We start from the raw sequence: 16,144 nt of genomic DNA, 5'->3' as shown, positions 1-16,144 counted from the left end.
GAAGTACCGGTAGTTTACCTCGTTGATAAAATATGATATAATATAAAATGTGTGAGTTAAGTACTGTACTAGGAGTTTACCTCGTTGACAAAATATAGTATAATATAAAATGTGTGAGTTAAGTACCGGAAGTTTCCCTCATTGATAAAATATGATATAATATAAAACGTGTGAGTTAAGTACTGTACTAGGAGTTTACCTCGTTGATAAAGTATGATATAATTTAAAATGTGTGAATTAAGTACTGGTAGTTTACCTCATTGATAAAATATGATATAATATAAAACTTGTGAGTTAAGTACTGGTAGGTTACCTGTTTGATAAAATATGGTATAATATAAAACATCTGAGTTAATTATCAGTAGTTTACCTCGTTGATAAAATACGGAGTATAAAATGTGTGAGTTAAGTACCAGTATTTTACCAAGTTGATAAAATATGATATAATATAAAACGTGTGAGTGAAGTACCAGTAGTTTACCTCGTTGATAAAATATGGTATTATAGAAAATGTGTGAGTTAAGTCCCAGTATTTTACCAAGTTGATAAAATATGATATAATATAAAACATGTGAAGTACCGGTAGTTTACCTCGTTGATAAAATATGGTATAATTTAAAATGTTTGAGTTAAATACCGGTAGTTTACCTAGTTGATAAAAATGGTGTAACCTGGCCCCTTCACTCTCTTCCCCTCAAGTTTCACTCAAACTCTGATAGAAGAAGGACAACTTGCAATCACTTTGTGCAAACTTACTTGTCCATACAAGCATCCCTTGTCATTGTCATAAAGTGGTTGAAGTGGTGAATATTTTATTGTCCACCTGGAGAGAATTTTTAAATTCATTTTATCGTTAATTACAGCAAAGTGACAACAATGTTAGCACCTGACAAACATGAGTTTATGGTTGGTGTGTCTGTGTTGTTGGTTGTTATCTCCATATGCGGGTTTCAGGAGGTGGAACGGACTACTCCCAGGACTCGAAGTATACACCTCCGTTTTGGTAATGGATCACGATATATGGACCATGCTGTGAAGTTTTATTTTTCCCCAAAAAGTGTGTGTGTGTGTGTGTGTGTGTGTGTGTGTGTGTGTGTGTGTGTGTGTGTGTGTGTGTGTGTGTGTGTGTGTATGTGTGTGTGTGCGTCTGTGTGTGCATCTGTGTGTGTGTGTATTCATATGAAATGTAAGAAAATGTACAGAGTTCGATGTCATGCACTATATATTTTTTTGATGGTTGGTTATTATTTTAAAAATTAAAACAGCCTTGCCTTTTGCTTTATTCTGTAACATGAACGCTGCTGTAAATAACTTGTGATATGTAAACATTTTCTTAAGTACATACATCTATTATTCAATCAATGTAACTTGAAAGCCCCTTTATTGCAACAGAGAAGTGCAGACTTCCGTTGTGCAGGTGCGTTTATAAGGTTAGAAAATACCAAGCTCTTTGTCCCTGCTTCCAACAATCATCATTAGAGGAGAGAAACCTTCAAGTGGAATCAGGGTCCACCTTAAAGGGCCTCCAAAGCCTGCTTTAGAAGTGCATTATAAGGAGACTGCTCCAATCTTCAAAGCGATGGACGACTTTCTAATAACAACAAAATACAGTTCTCTGTAGGTTCGGGAATTCCGACCTCAAAGTTAAAGAAAAAAAAAAACCCCAAGCTGACAAACTCAGCCATTATGGTCCGTTGTGCGTTTTTCAAAGTTTCCCATATGTTGTGACTTCAGAGAGGCTCAGGGCTGCAAATGATGACTCGCGGCCCTTTGGAGCTTGGTTTACTCTCCTGACGTAATGTTTTCCAGACCTGCACATCTCCTCGCCCGATCGCGGTGACCTTTTGGGCCCGCAGGCCTGAAGCAACACTGTGCAGGCGGCTGGCTGCCAATCTGACCGTCCATCCCATCACCACTCCTCCCCCCCCCCCAGCACCCCCAACCCTTGCCATCTTTCGAAACGAGCCTTCAATTCACGTATGGAGGTATTTGGCACGTCGGTCAAAAAGCAACCAAAGGATCTGTGGGTGGGGGTGGTGGGTGGAGGGGTTGGGGGAGGGGTGGGGGTGGGTTCGATATCAGCACATACTGTGCGAGAAACTCCAGGTGTTTTTGCTGCACTTTTCGTTTATTTTTACACCTTCGTTTGCACCTCCAGAACAGTACATTTAAAGGCATTTCCAATGACCTTTTTTGTGACCCTCACCTTTAGGCTTATCCAATGTGGACCTTTAATGCTGCAAGGCTTGCCGCGATGCCCTCCTACCCCCAAGCCTTCGGTAATTCTCAAACAAATGGTTTCACAAAAAAGGGGGATTTACCCCAGCGCGGGTTGTGCCTCTAATTAAGCATGCCTTTACCTTTATCCTGCACAACTATTTCCTTTGTTTTCTTTTTCTTTTTCAACATGTATAATTACATGTGGGATTTTCAACTGTAACAAAATACAAATTGTGTGCTTTCTTTTCAGCATTAGTTATGCAAAAATATCAAGAGAATAATAGGTTGTCTCCGGTTTTTAAAGTTCAGTTCTACAATAATAGTTCCAGAGAAAGTCAATGGGCTGGTACAATATATGAGAGAAACATGCACTCGCCTCTGAACTTTCTAGTCTGGATTTGAATCCCGACCCAGCTATAAACTCTAATCCTGATGTTTCACAGGCAGTTTAACATCCATCCAAAGGTGATACTTTGGATGGACGTTAAATTGGTTATTGTTGTTGTTGATTAACACTGGTCATTTCTGTTGTTGATTAGCTAATTAAACTGGTTGTTTCTTACGTTAGCATTAGTTGGTGGATGTTAAAGATCCCATAGTGTCCTTTGCAAAGAGTAAGTGAGGTATCTCCAGCACCATGAACAAATTACAAATTCCTTCTGAAGTCACCTTCTGTTGAAAATCAGGCACCTTCTTTCCAAAGTCACCTTCTTTCACGGATAAGACTTGTTTTCTGGCCGACCCCACAAGAAGCTGGGAATAATTGAGGCTGAAAGAGAGAGAGGATTGCTGGGATGTTAAGGGATAAAGTTTGAAAATAAATTAACAGATCATCGTGTTACAGGAACGTTTCAAGTTAAATTAAATGAATTTAAATCGTTGTATTATAACGGTGTTTAAATTGATTTACCTGCGGTTTACTTTTCTTCTCCCTGACCCTTCCCCGACCTCCAGAATTGTTTTCAGGTGTTCGACTTTTACTCAACTCAATTGCAGTTGAAGCAATGTAGTTGAGGACAAAATGTAACGATAAAGAGACGAGTTGGAAGTCAAGATCGTAACCCCTTCCATCCTCGGACTGCCTCATTGAATCTATTGTTCTTCATCGCACGTGATTATGCAAACGCAGGTTGGTGGAAAACAATAGTGTAAAAGAGGTGCATCTGATGAAAGGATCTTCTTCTTATCATGATATATACATTTATGTTGTTATTTCTGGTGTAATTTGAATCCTTGACGGAATAAATGGTAGTGTGTGTGTGAACAAATAATCTGGATCAACTTTCTATTATGGCGTGAGGATCGTGAAACGTATCGTAAGGCCTCCAGATTAGTTGAATATAAATCCCGTTCCAGGTGAGTCACGGAGTGGGAGTGGTGGAGGTGTAGGAAATGACCATGTGGTGAGGGAGTAAATTTCCCACGCTCTGCATGGACTGCCCACTAATTGCTCTCCACCAGTCTCATCCAGGGCTTAGTTCAGATCCACGAAGCGCAGGAGACGGGGTTGGCAAGACGATCACACGCACCGCAAGCTGCAGAGGTCATGTCGCACCGTTGTCCCTTTATGTGGCGAGGTGGTGGGAGGCGTGGGGACACCACCTGGTCTATCATAGCTGTCTTGCCTCAGGGAAATGCCTTGTTTCATATCTTTCCTGTCTTAGTTCCAAGCATAAGCACCCACTCCGTAAGGGAGCAGCCAGGGGGGTCATGTTATTATCTTTATGATTATTAATGCCATAGCAGAGTACCCACGCCACAGGCGATCTTGTTCCAAGCATGTAACACGTTGTTCTGATGCTTCCCTTTATTTGGGCGGTGTATAGGCAACAGCCCGCAACCTCAATCACTCCTGAAAATATGAATAACCTGGGTTACCTATATGAAGTAAAAACATGTATACTGCTTATGTGCATGTGCAGCTCAGATAATTCCAATTTCAACCCCACCCTCAAAGATGAAAATTCCAAGATGGTTGAATTCTTATTTTCAAAACTTGATGGAATCAAACAAAACTTGCACAGCCATGACCTCAGGGTACCTTCATTAATCCTTGAAAGTGTCAGCTTCCTCGGTCTCAGAGGAGTAGATGAAACATACTGTACAACATACTTTTCCTCCATTATACGTATAAATCTGTCGTAATGTGAATAATCTTCAAAATGAACACATTTTCACCTCATTTGACAAACCTAAGCACATCACTGAATGAACGAAGTCCATATAAACACGATATCCCACGCAGTGTTCGAGTATATACAGTGCTTCAATTAAAATAAAATAATTATTTGAAAGATCGTTAAAAAAAACAAAAATTCCTGAAGTTTATCGCTATTGAAGCAGTCTTATAAACCACCCTTGTACACTAAACCTATTTAACGTGTCCAAGTACTGCTAAACTGGAAATTTGTGGAAGTGCAAAGAAGGTGATTTGTATTAAACAGTGTTTAAGTATATAATTCAATTTAAATAAAAGAAATATTGTAAAAGTCGTATAAATTAAATAATTCCAGAATTTATTGCCGTTTTACCACCGTTGACACACAGTGTCCAGGTTTCTTTTCCACATCAGTGATATTCTTTTTGATGAACTTCACCATAAAATTTCCCTTCACGACAAGAAATGCCTCGAACTCAAGCAGCTTGTTATTGGCTTTGGTCACACTCAAACAACCTATATATCACCACTTCAGTGAAATGGAGAACTAGAGAGGTAATAGAACATGTTACCCCATGCAGTGTTTCAGTATATACTTCAACTTAAATACAAGAATGATTTAAAAGACAGTAAAAAAAAAATCCTGAGGTTTAGAGCAATTGAAGCAGTCTTATACACCAGCTTTATACACCTTATTTAACATATTCAAGGTACTGCTAAAAGGACGGGTTTTGAAAGTACCAAAAAGGCGATTTGTGTTCTACAGCGTTCAAGTATATAATTCAATTTAAATAAAATAAATATTTTGTAAAAGTCGCATAAATTAATTAAATCCAGAATTTATTGCCGTTTTTTCCACCGTTGACGCAGTGTCTATTACACTACCATATCTATTATGTTGCATTAGTTATTCGTGCCTACTATTTGTGTCCTTTATGATGTCCTTAAAAACTGTATGTTTCCTGTTTGGAATGATTCTCAATTTTGTTTAACGGCCAGACATGCAGACAGAGTAAAACAAGAATGATCGCACTGTGGTCACAACCACTATGGACAAAATCTGATAATGGGCTGATTGGTAAATGTGCATTTAAAACACTTTTAATAGATGAATAGCACGATTGGCACACATTTAATGCGTTCTGAAAAGATTAACTTGACACCTCTCATCCATGTCAGCCTCGACGATGGTAATATCAGAACGAGCTGATTCGTCACATGGTCACAGATTGTTTAACCCTTGTATGAGCGAGTGAGTCAGTCAGTCCATAAACACTTCAGTCATTATCGCTTGAACCAAACACATGATTTTGATGAAACTTCGCCACAAGCTTCGTATCTGATGCCTAATGAAGGTATATTGACCGCATCAAAATCTGCACTCATTAAGGGTGCCTGCAGGGGGTTTGAGCCCCCCCCTCCAAATAGGTATTTTCTCTCCTTTCCGAAACTCCATACACAATTTCAATGAAAACTACAACTTTCATCACCCGTGATGTACTAAAGTTTGTTCACGGCATAAAAGAAAAACAATCAGGGTCTAAGGGCATTTGCAGGGGGTTTGAGTGACTGTTGCTCCTGATGCAAGTGAGCTTCAGGATGCTCAATCCGATTTTTATGCCTCCATGGACAAAGTCGCTGGAGACATTATGTTTTCGGGTTGTATGTACGTCCATCTGTGCTAATTTTCTCTGTTTTCTCTGCAACCGCTTATCGGATCGACACAAAATTTTCACATGCTTTCATGCAGAATGCTTTAACGATAATTACTAGCAGAATTTTCATGCAGAATGCTTTCATGATAATTACGAGCAGATACCCGTTTACGACGGGTATGGGGGACAGGATGGATCACAATACTCGGTTACGGTAGTTTCTTTGGATGTTTTGCGCCGCATTCAACAGCTCAGTTCATATTGGTGGTGTGTCTGGGTTCCCATGGTAGCGTTTGAGACCAGTCGCTTTCGATTGTTGGCCTTGACACAGTGCCGGATGAGCAACAAGAACGATTTGACATATTCATCGTTTCTATATTACCTCCATCAACAGATTAACAATATGGCAGGATAAAAGTCGTAAATGCTGAGTTTAACAAACGTTCTGAACTCATGGACTTAGGTAAGTAAAGCACATCATCTGGGACCCGGCCGAACGCCGCTGATTGTGACGTCATTGATTCCCTCATTGAAAATTCTCTCTATATTCGATTTTTTTGAATCCTCTATCACCTGCGTAAATACATGGAACACATAATGTGTAGATTTTGGAAGTATGAACAGAATATGTTTGGAGAAAAGTATGTTAGAAGTTCCAGGCTTATGCCCATTATATTATGATGTCATCGGTTATGTGGTGGGGCAGCCATCTTGGAAAAAGGAAAAACATTGGACCTCTGTTTCTCCAAAACCACTCCATGGAAAAAAAATTGAAACATGGCACATGTGAGGTACTCCCCATGGGAAATAAGTGTTTTTTTAATGATGTCATAGGTGGGCTTTGTTATGTCATAATTGTGTACATTGAATGCTTTATCCAATCAGTATGAAAAATTTTGAGGGTCATCTCAGGCTAAATTGTATGGGGGGGAAAACTTAATAACTTCATCGCTCATGTGGTTCGGCAGTCATATTGTTTTTAACATAACCTTCAAAAATCTTCTTCTCCAAAATGGCTGAATATATCGTGGCAAAACTTTACATGTATGATCGCCTATCCATGAGGAACTGAAAGGGCACTCAGTCGAGCACATACCTCCGCCAGGCTGATTAGTTTACGTTTTGTATCCCACTGATACTCCGGATATGGATCCGGACCTGAAATAAAATTTAATTGGCTTGTTCTTGTCACCTAACCAACTCATCCACCAAGTTTCGTCCGAATCCATCAATTTTTTGACATATCATACTATACAGTATATTGTTTTAGCCCTATCCCTCAATGGTGAAGAATCACTTAAAAATTCTCAGATCCAGATTTTGATCTTCACCCAAATCGAATCACTTCTTCCTTTTCACATATCCAAGCTCTCCACCAAATTTCGTCCGAATACATCCACAACTTTTTGAAATATCCTGTTCAACAAGTGAAATCCTTAAATACAGCGCATGTGGTGAAGCAAATGAGTACACTAATGTTATTGAAAGAACCACTTATCACTTTGCCACCAATATCTGCCATAATTGTAAGTAAATTTCAACTACTAATGCATGATGAAACACTTATTTATGGCTAATATTAAAGAGAATGATGGCATAAGAAGAACTTAGCGTTTGGCGCGAAATGCCATGGTGGGCGGAAATGACGTCTTTCGTTCGTTCGTACATGAGAGGGGCGCGTTTCTTGGTTTTTTTCCGTCAAGCAATAAATTCAATGGTTTTCACATATATAACACATTAGTTTCACAAATTTCCATTGAAATACTCGGGTATTTCCGTCAATTGTCGCCATTTCCGCACTGCCATCTACTGGATGGCTATCATTGGCTCACTTGATGCACGTAGGGGAGGGGGGGGGGGACACCGGGGACATTTCAAACTCGGTGCAATTGTATACAGCGCACGCGCTGTAAAAACAAGCAGATAGAAGTGAAAACATAACCTCCATCCACCTTCGGTGGTGAAGGTAGCAAAAGGTTATCCAGCAATGACGTCATAGGTCACATTGTTTGGCAGATTTTTTTTGAAGAATAAACCTTTAAAAATCACCTTCTCCAGAATGGCTTGACAGATTTTGGGGAAACTTCACCCACATGTTCCCCACGCTTTGGGGATATCAGGGTGTTCATGAATAAGTGATAGGTTACATCGTCTGGCAGCTATATTGGATTGAATGAAAATCTTAAAAAAAAACCTATTTCTCATGAACGTCACAATTATGATCTAGTCGTCATAGTGAATATATGTTTCAAATAACATCCCAATCGGACCCATGGTCTGGCAGCCAGAATGATTTAATATTTTGAATCTGGGTTCAGGGATTTAAATCAAATTTGGAACATTATAGTGATGAAATAATGTGGGTGGAGGCATATCTGGCGATGTCGAAGAGTGCCCTTCCAGTTTCACATGTAATGAGATGTATATATCCGAAGATGCGGTCTCAGAATGTGGGAAAGAAAACTCTTGTGCAGTGAATTTTTCAAACAATTTCCACTGCAAAGACTAAATATATAATAAGGTGGTAAGGTAAGCCTACCTAACATTGCATAGCATTTCAAAAATTATAAATGTAAAATGTGCAAAGATTACATTTCAGGAAATGTTTTCAGTGGTTAATTATGTTTACCTTTTTGAAGTTTACTAATACATTATACGAATGAAGGATCTCTTAATTGCGAAACATTGTTGAAAAAGATAGATATCAATTAGGTATTTTCAGGAGAGTTTCTCTTATTGTCATTTTAATTTCCAGAGAGTACAACAATAACAACAACAACAACAACAACAACAACAACAACAACTGAAGTGGAGCGATGTAGTTCTTCAAAAAGTTTGAAAATTCAAAGCAGTATTCACAGTTTGTTTGTTTTTTTTTTTTTCCAAAAAAAGACAGCATTAAAGGACCAAGATGTTGGGATTTAGTAATGATGATTATGAGTGAAGTCATGATGTTGGTAATATTATCTTTTGTTTGTTTGGTCATTTTATGCATTGTGATTGTGAACTATCCATCGAAGAAAGAGAGCACCCTGTGTGTTGTAATGTAATTGAACCATTGCTTAGTACTACAACTTGGTATACAAGCTTAGTACGACAAGCTTAGTACGACAAGCTTAGTACGACAAGCTTAGTACTACAAGCTTAGTACGACAAGCTTAGTACGACAAGCTTAGTACGACAAGCTTAGTACGACAAGCTTAGTACGACAAGCTTAGTACTACAAGCTTAGTACGACAAGCTTAGTACTACAAGCTTAGTACGACAAGCTTAGTACTACAAGTTTAGTACGACAAGCTTAGTACTACAAGTTTAGTACGACAAGCTTAGTATGACAAGCTTAGTACGACAAGTTTAGTACGACAAGCTTAGTACTACAAGTTTAGTACGACACGCTTAGTACGATAAGCTTAGTACGACAAGCTTAGTACGACAAGCTTAGTACTACAAGCTTAGTACTACAAGTTTAGTACGACAAGCTTAGTATGACAAGCTTAGTACGACAAGCTTAGTACGACAAGCTTAGTACTACAAGTTTAGTACGACAAGCTTAGTACTACAAGTTTAGTACGACAAGCTTAGTATGACAAGCTTAGTACAACAAGTTTAGTACGACAAGCTTAGTACTACAAGTTTAGTACGACACGCTTAGTACGATAAGCTTAGTACGACAAGCTAAGTACGACAAGCTTAGTACGACAAGCTTAGTACGACAAGCTTAGTACGACAAGCTTAGTACGACAAGCTTAGTACTACAAGCTTAGTACGACAAGCTTAGTACGACAAGCTTAGTACTTATCTCATCCTATGAACGTTTAATTATTTATTTATAATCAAAACCAATCAAAATCTGTATATGCATCGTAAAGATTCTGGAATTATAAAAAATTAACTAACCTCGCTCTGTCCAGAAAAATTATAGTTTTCAATGCAATTTATATTTTATTGCCCCCCCCCCCCACCAGACCTTATACCTTTCGTTTTTTCCAAAGCCGTGGTGCTCCGGTACCTCCGAGACTTCAGAGCTCGATACGGACAATGCCATTCCAACAATCCAAACTTTCCTGCTCCCCACTATACCGTACTGTTCGACATGAGATAGCTGAACATTAACAATGTGATCTCAAACTTGCAAGCTTAGCCTTTTAGGGTTTTTAAATAGAGATTTTGTGATCATTTGTATAAGAGGCAGAAGTTTATTGTTATATGATCCGCACCTTATAGAGAGAGAGCCAGTTGTGGGTTCCACTTGGGTTGCACAGAGGAAATGCCCATGTGTTGAACGTCATGTGTACACAGCCTTGCAAAAAGGCCAGGCTCTCCGACATGTGCTAAAACTCAAACAGAATTGGCTTTACGGTCAGAAACAAACATTCAAAATGGAGTGGAAGATGGTACAGGTGCAACGAAGGAGACGGTATGTTTTCGTTGTTACCATTTTTGGTCTTACTAGGATTCCACCCTGTGCTAAGTTTTCACTTGGGTTCCTCTTCTCCCAACAAACACATCCCTATTCAATCCCCCAGCTTCACCGTTCACGATGACATTCGGGGCCCATCTTGATCATTACAAACGTCATCCGAGGTCCATTAGTGTGCGATTGCAAATCACATGACCATGCTCAATCTCCAAGGGAACGTCTGTTGCAGTTTGCAGAACACGTGTCTGATTGACGTTTTCGTGAGAGCGTTCAGACAACGTCAAACCTGGTGTACGATCTTGTATTTATATGTAATAAAAAAGGGTTTGTATACAAAGTCGAGGCTCATGGAGGAGCTAGAACATAGAAGGGAAGATTAGGTTACGGAATTAAAGGAACAGTAAGTAGAAGAGGGGGAAACACACCAACAACAGGGATGAGGGACAAAATAGATTTGGAGAAGAATAAGGGGAAGGGGAGGACCGTGGGGGAGGGGGTGGAGGGGCGGGGGTGTACAAGATACATGGAGAAGGAAATTCTCAGGAAGGGAAAACTGGCAAATTTGGAAAGAGAAGAGCTTGGGGAGCGATTATTGGGGTAGAACAAATCATGGTTTGGGATCTGAGATGGTGGTGAACAACTGTCTTGAAAACCTAGAGGGAAGAATAGGATTGAATAGAATAGAATTTGATTCCAAAGGCAGGAAAAAGAGGAAAATTGATTTATTATTTAAATATATATATATATATATATATATATATATATATATATATATATATATATATATATATATATATATATATATATATATATATATATATATATATATATATCTATATATATATATATATATTGTCATACTTCAAATAAAAATAATGATAAAATGGCCATCCCTTTGAACACGGTGGATGGTGGACAGATGTGAACCCTTCACTAGTATGGACCATAAGGGATTCATCGGTGGAGAAAGGAAAAAAATACAAGTACTTGTGTAAATGCCTTTATGGTACATCTTTTGGCACTTTAGCACTGTATTCCATATTAGGGGTCTAGTGAATCATGGGTATGACCGTGTAGATGTATTGACTGGTGTGATCTATCGACTTCAGGGCAGGATGGTATTAGAAAAGCCCTGTGGAGGTCAAAATAATTGTTCTCCCCTACGTCAATAATCTGCTTATTATTAGACTTCTCTTCTGTAACAACCACAATGTGGGACTTTTGAAATGACGTATGAATGCTAAACGAGGCCTTTCGCACATGTGCTGTGTGTTTACAAAGACTGATTCAGCTCGCCGGGCACTTTTAACCTGCTTAGCGTGAAATCTGGTATTCAAATCGTCTTTGGAACATAACTTTCAGCATTTGGATAAAAGAGTGGCAATTTCAAAATTGTTAACCACCATCATAGAAATCGGACTCACGGAACTAAAGGAAGATGAGAAATATCTATGGATGAGAGATGACGAGTTCCTGTAATTTCCTGTTAACGGCAATCGATATCACACACACACACACACACACACACACACACACACACACACACACACACACACACACACACACACACACACACACACACACACACGCTCGACTTTTACCAATATCTTTCTATAATTCCAGCAATGTGTGTGTGTGTGTGTGTGTGTGTGTGTGTGTGTGTGTGTGTGTGTGTGTGTGTGTGTGTGTGTGTGTGTGTGTGTGTGTGTGTGTGTGTGTGTGTGTGTGTGTGTGAGACCGCTGTTTCTCGACAACCACTGGTCCGATCTCATTGAAACTTGCGAGGTATATTGCTGGGGCCCTGTGGATGTGCCTTTTCAAGGTTTGATATTAATCGGACAAGTGCTTCCCAAGTCATGGCCATTTATTTACCAACCAATGACAGGACACGTTGCTGTGTGGGCGTGGCCGATGGGGAAGAGAACCTCAGCCGCGTTCCTCATGACGGGTTACAACGTACGGACTTCTGGATTGTGATGACTTAGTCTTAGTGTATTCTAATAATTTCTCGATTAAAGCGAAGGAACGGCCTGTGTGGGTGTTTGAAAGTTTTTTTTTTGGGGGGGGGGGATTTGTACGTATGTTTTTTTGTTTGTTTTTTTTTCTCTTCTCTTCTCTTCTCTTTGTGTTTTTCCTTGTGATGACATTGCGAAAAGGCAAAATACGTTGGCGCTAATTGAATAATTGGCCATTAAAACTAAATTGCGAATAATCGTAACTGCGATATGCGAACTTCCGGACAGTGAGGACTTAACTTTGCGTAGGCCGGTGCGCGGCTGGCCGACGATGACGTCACATGCCGTGCCGGTTACGGTGGGGATCGATCGGTGCCTTAGTTACCATGGCGTAGGAGTGGCAATGGTCAATGGCAGCAAATGTCATGGCAAGAAAAGACAGGGAGGTAAACTTGATTTTAATTTTAATCAACTCTGTGTGTGTAAGTATCACAACAGTTGTTACTTCAATGCAAGCGATAATTCGTGGAATGCATGTGAACATTCCGTACGGGCACACACAATTTCTTATGCGCATTTATAGATAAACACAACGCCCCAATCCAGTCGTCGTTTACGAGAGCGAAGGAACAGCCTGTGTGGTTGTTTGTGGCTTGCAGTTTGGAAGTTATTTTTTTTTTTTTTGCACGTACAGCCACGCACCTACAGGCAAGCACTAGTAGATGCAAAAATCTGGTATAATTTCTCTTGTGGCCCTGGAACCAATCAAAGGATATATATTTAGAACAGCCCTCAGCCCATACAACTTCCATTCCAACCCCCCCCCCCTTTTCTCCTCCCAAACATGATTAATAGTACACATCATCATTTTATACTTACCCAGTGTATTGACAAGACCCAGATATGACCTTGCCTCACCGACAGGGATGACTGGGGAGGTTGGGTAGAACGCGCCATCCACATCCCATCCACGGGCCTTGCTCCGATCCACGTGTCCACAGGAATTTGCAGTATGGGAGCTGCAAGCTATCAGCTTTTTGAGTGAGTACAGAAATTCTCCAACTCTTTCCTTGTGCAGAGGCACATCCTTTTCTCACAGGTACGGTTCCAAGTATTTTTAGCTTCTTTTAGAAACTTTTTGAGCCATTTTAGGAAACAATCTTTATCTCTCACATACGGTATACTTTATGTTGCCCTGAACAAGGCCGTTTTCTGGGGTTGCTGCACATACACACAGAGCATGTTTGGACAGATTTCTTCATTTCAAAAGTCCCATATTATTCTCACATTCTTATGGGGTTGGTCAGGGGAAGATTGGCTCAAGTTTTTCACGAACCCACTGGCCAGGTCTAACATTCCACTAATGTTTGGGCAGGAATTTGTAATTTGTTCAGGGTGCCAGCGATAGCTCACCTTCTTTACACGGAGTACACTGTGGGATCTTTAACATCCACGAACTAATATACTTATCCAGGAAAGCCAATGATTTTGAATGACCGTGGATATTAAAGCTTCACAACCAACACAGGGTGTCTCAATAAAATATATACAGACTTAAATCCATCCATTGGGACCAGACTCTATGCAGAGCATTGGTGCTGCTTAAGCAGTCTCCTTGGCTATTGGACACAATCCTGGATGGGTCGCCACTCCGATACAGTATACCAGCAAGCTGGCACTCATTTTGCCGACCTCGGAAGGTTGACAGGCAGAGTCAACCCCACCTGGTCTTAATTCAACAGCCAAGGGGGATTTGATCTCAGGATCAAAACTTAGATCCCAAGCCCACCACCCTAACCATTAAGCCAACACCAGGGATAGACTTAAGTATTTCAGAAAAAGTTAATGAAACAGCAAAGAGAGCAGCGATGTTGAGCAGCACCACTAACTCGTACATCTGCCCAGCAGATGAGGCTCAAGTCGGGCGTTTAGACCACCGAGCGGTCTTCATTCAGGACTGTGTAGGTATCGTATGGCCAGGAATGATTAAAAGGACGTCAGCTCTCACCATCTCCCCCCCCCCCCCATGCCAGGTGTTAGATATCCTTCCAAATCCAAAGGGAAGAGGGGGCGTTTGAGGTCTCACCATATGTGTATTGCTCACCATTTGTAGCCATTGCCAGGGGGTGTTATATCGGTCCAACCATATTATAACCCACCCCGTCCTTGGGAGGACACCTAACACCCGGCACACGGTGCATGCACAATCCCAGACGAAGACAATGTACCACGGTACCGAGCGAACTTGGCCACATGTCAGACCCCTTTTTCTTGGCATTAAGGTGTTGGTGGTAATCTCATCCCATGATGTAAATGAACTGATGTGTGATATTAATGGTTACCTGCTTACTCCTCCACTTCAAAAAGTTCCTCCCAAACCGCAACGGTTTGTGTGCTTTGTGTACCAACTTCACAGTACATGCCTGTCCCAGCCGGTTTTCTCTTGCCCCACAAAATGCTTTCTATGGCTTGGGTTTGGTGACTGTGCGTTTGACCAAACCCGTTTCTTCCTGCGGAATGCACCGCATCAAAGGGTACACCTGTGCTGTGTAACACAATGGTTTTCAACGGAGAGGGCTCCCATCCAGGAGGGGAACAAGGTGTTTAACGAAAGCTGATTTGCATTTTTAACAAAGGTGTGTGTGTGTGTATGTGTGTTGGTTTGTTGGAGGGGAGGGGAAGTGGATAATTATGTTTTTTGTGCACATGAAGTCGAGGCTCGTGGAAGAACTAGAATGTAGAATGCATCAGAACATAACAGGACAAAAAGGAGACTGGAAATGGGAGAACGCACCAATAGCAACGTGGAGGAACACTGAGAAGAAGAATGGGTGAGGGGGAGAGGGGAAGAGGAGGACACGGGGGTGGGGGTGTTAACAAGCTGGGTAAATGAAATTTGCAATGTAATCCATTCATTCGTAGACAGCTCCTCCCTGCTAATTGCACCATTTCCTCAATGCATTACTGTGCTGCTGATGCAGTGCCCCCCTGCATGTTAGCGTTTGACCAGGAAACCAATGCAGTACACGGTCGCCAACTCTACCCAGAAGGTAGAACACTGTGCTGCTGGTAGTCTGCCCAAATTCCAATGGGTTGACCTGTATTTTGGTCCTATCTGAGTACAAGGAACCCAGGCTCAAAACTCCTTTACCATATGTGTTTTCCCATCATCTACTAATGCCCGTGTAACTCATGTAAAAGTACACTGACGTCTACTGATGTCTTTCTCCTGCTTGTGATATATCATGAATCCTCGGTGGGCCGAAGGTCGCTGTTAAAAAACAAGGGATGTGTCTCAGAAAGGTACTGTGGGATCTTGTTCATGTCCAGAAGTGAATGCTATCAGACGAGATAGCCGGCTTAATGTCAAAGGGTCGGCACATTCGTTGATGTAGCTCCCACCTGCTTACAAGGCAGCATTTTGCCAGTTTATAGTTGCTTCGGGAATCAAATCCAGACGAGACAGCTTAAAGACAAAGACTAATGTGCCACCTCTGAGCTGTCCGCTTTGCACTTGCTAAGCAATTAGTGAAGTTTAATTGAAGATAAATTATAAAAAAGTTCCACTTCGCAACGTCATGCAATGACATCATAATGTACGGACGATTTAGGATGACATCATAATGTAAGGACAAGCTCCTCTATAAACTTAAGTAAAGGCTGGTTGGGCATTTATCAGAGCCAATGAGGAACTAAAGTTGGCCAATACTTGGACATGTATTCATAATTTGGGGTT

At 40.7% G+C, this 16,144-nt stretch overlaps 1 long non-coding RNA gene across 1 annotated transcript; it reads left to right on the top strand.

Moving 5' to 3' along the window:
- Positions 1 to 1,483: 1,483 nt before the first annotated feature.
- Positions 1,484 to 15,586, top strand: LOC147011858 (uncharacterized). The gene is made up of 3 exons (XR_015051738.1): positions 1,484 to 2,279; positions 3,175 to 3,349; positions 13,333 to 15,586. It is a non-coding gene; the product is annotated as an uncharacterized LOC147011858 (long non-coding RNA).
- The last annotated feature ends 558 nt before the right edge of the window (positions 15,587 to 16,144 follow it).

The sequence above is a fragment of the Eptatretus burgeri genome, chromosome 15, assembly GCF_056783735.1.
Source record: "Eptatretus burgeri isolate ZD-2024b chromosome 15, Ebu_testis_v1, whole genome shotgun sequence".
Classification (NCBI taxonomy): Eukaryota; Metazoa; Chordata; class Myxini; order Myxiniformes; family Myxinidae; genus Eptatretus; species Eptatretus burgeri.
This window is presented reverse-complemented; position numbering and strand designations above follow the sequence as displayed.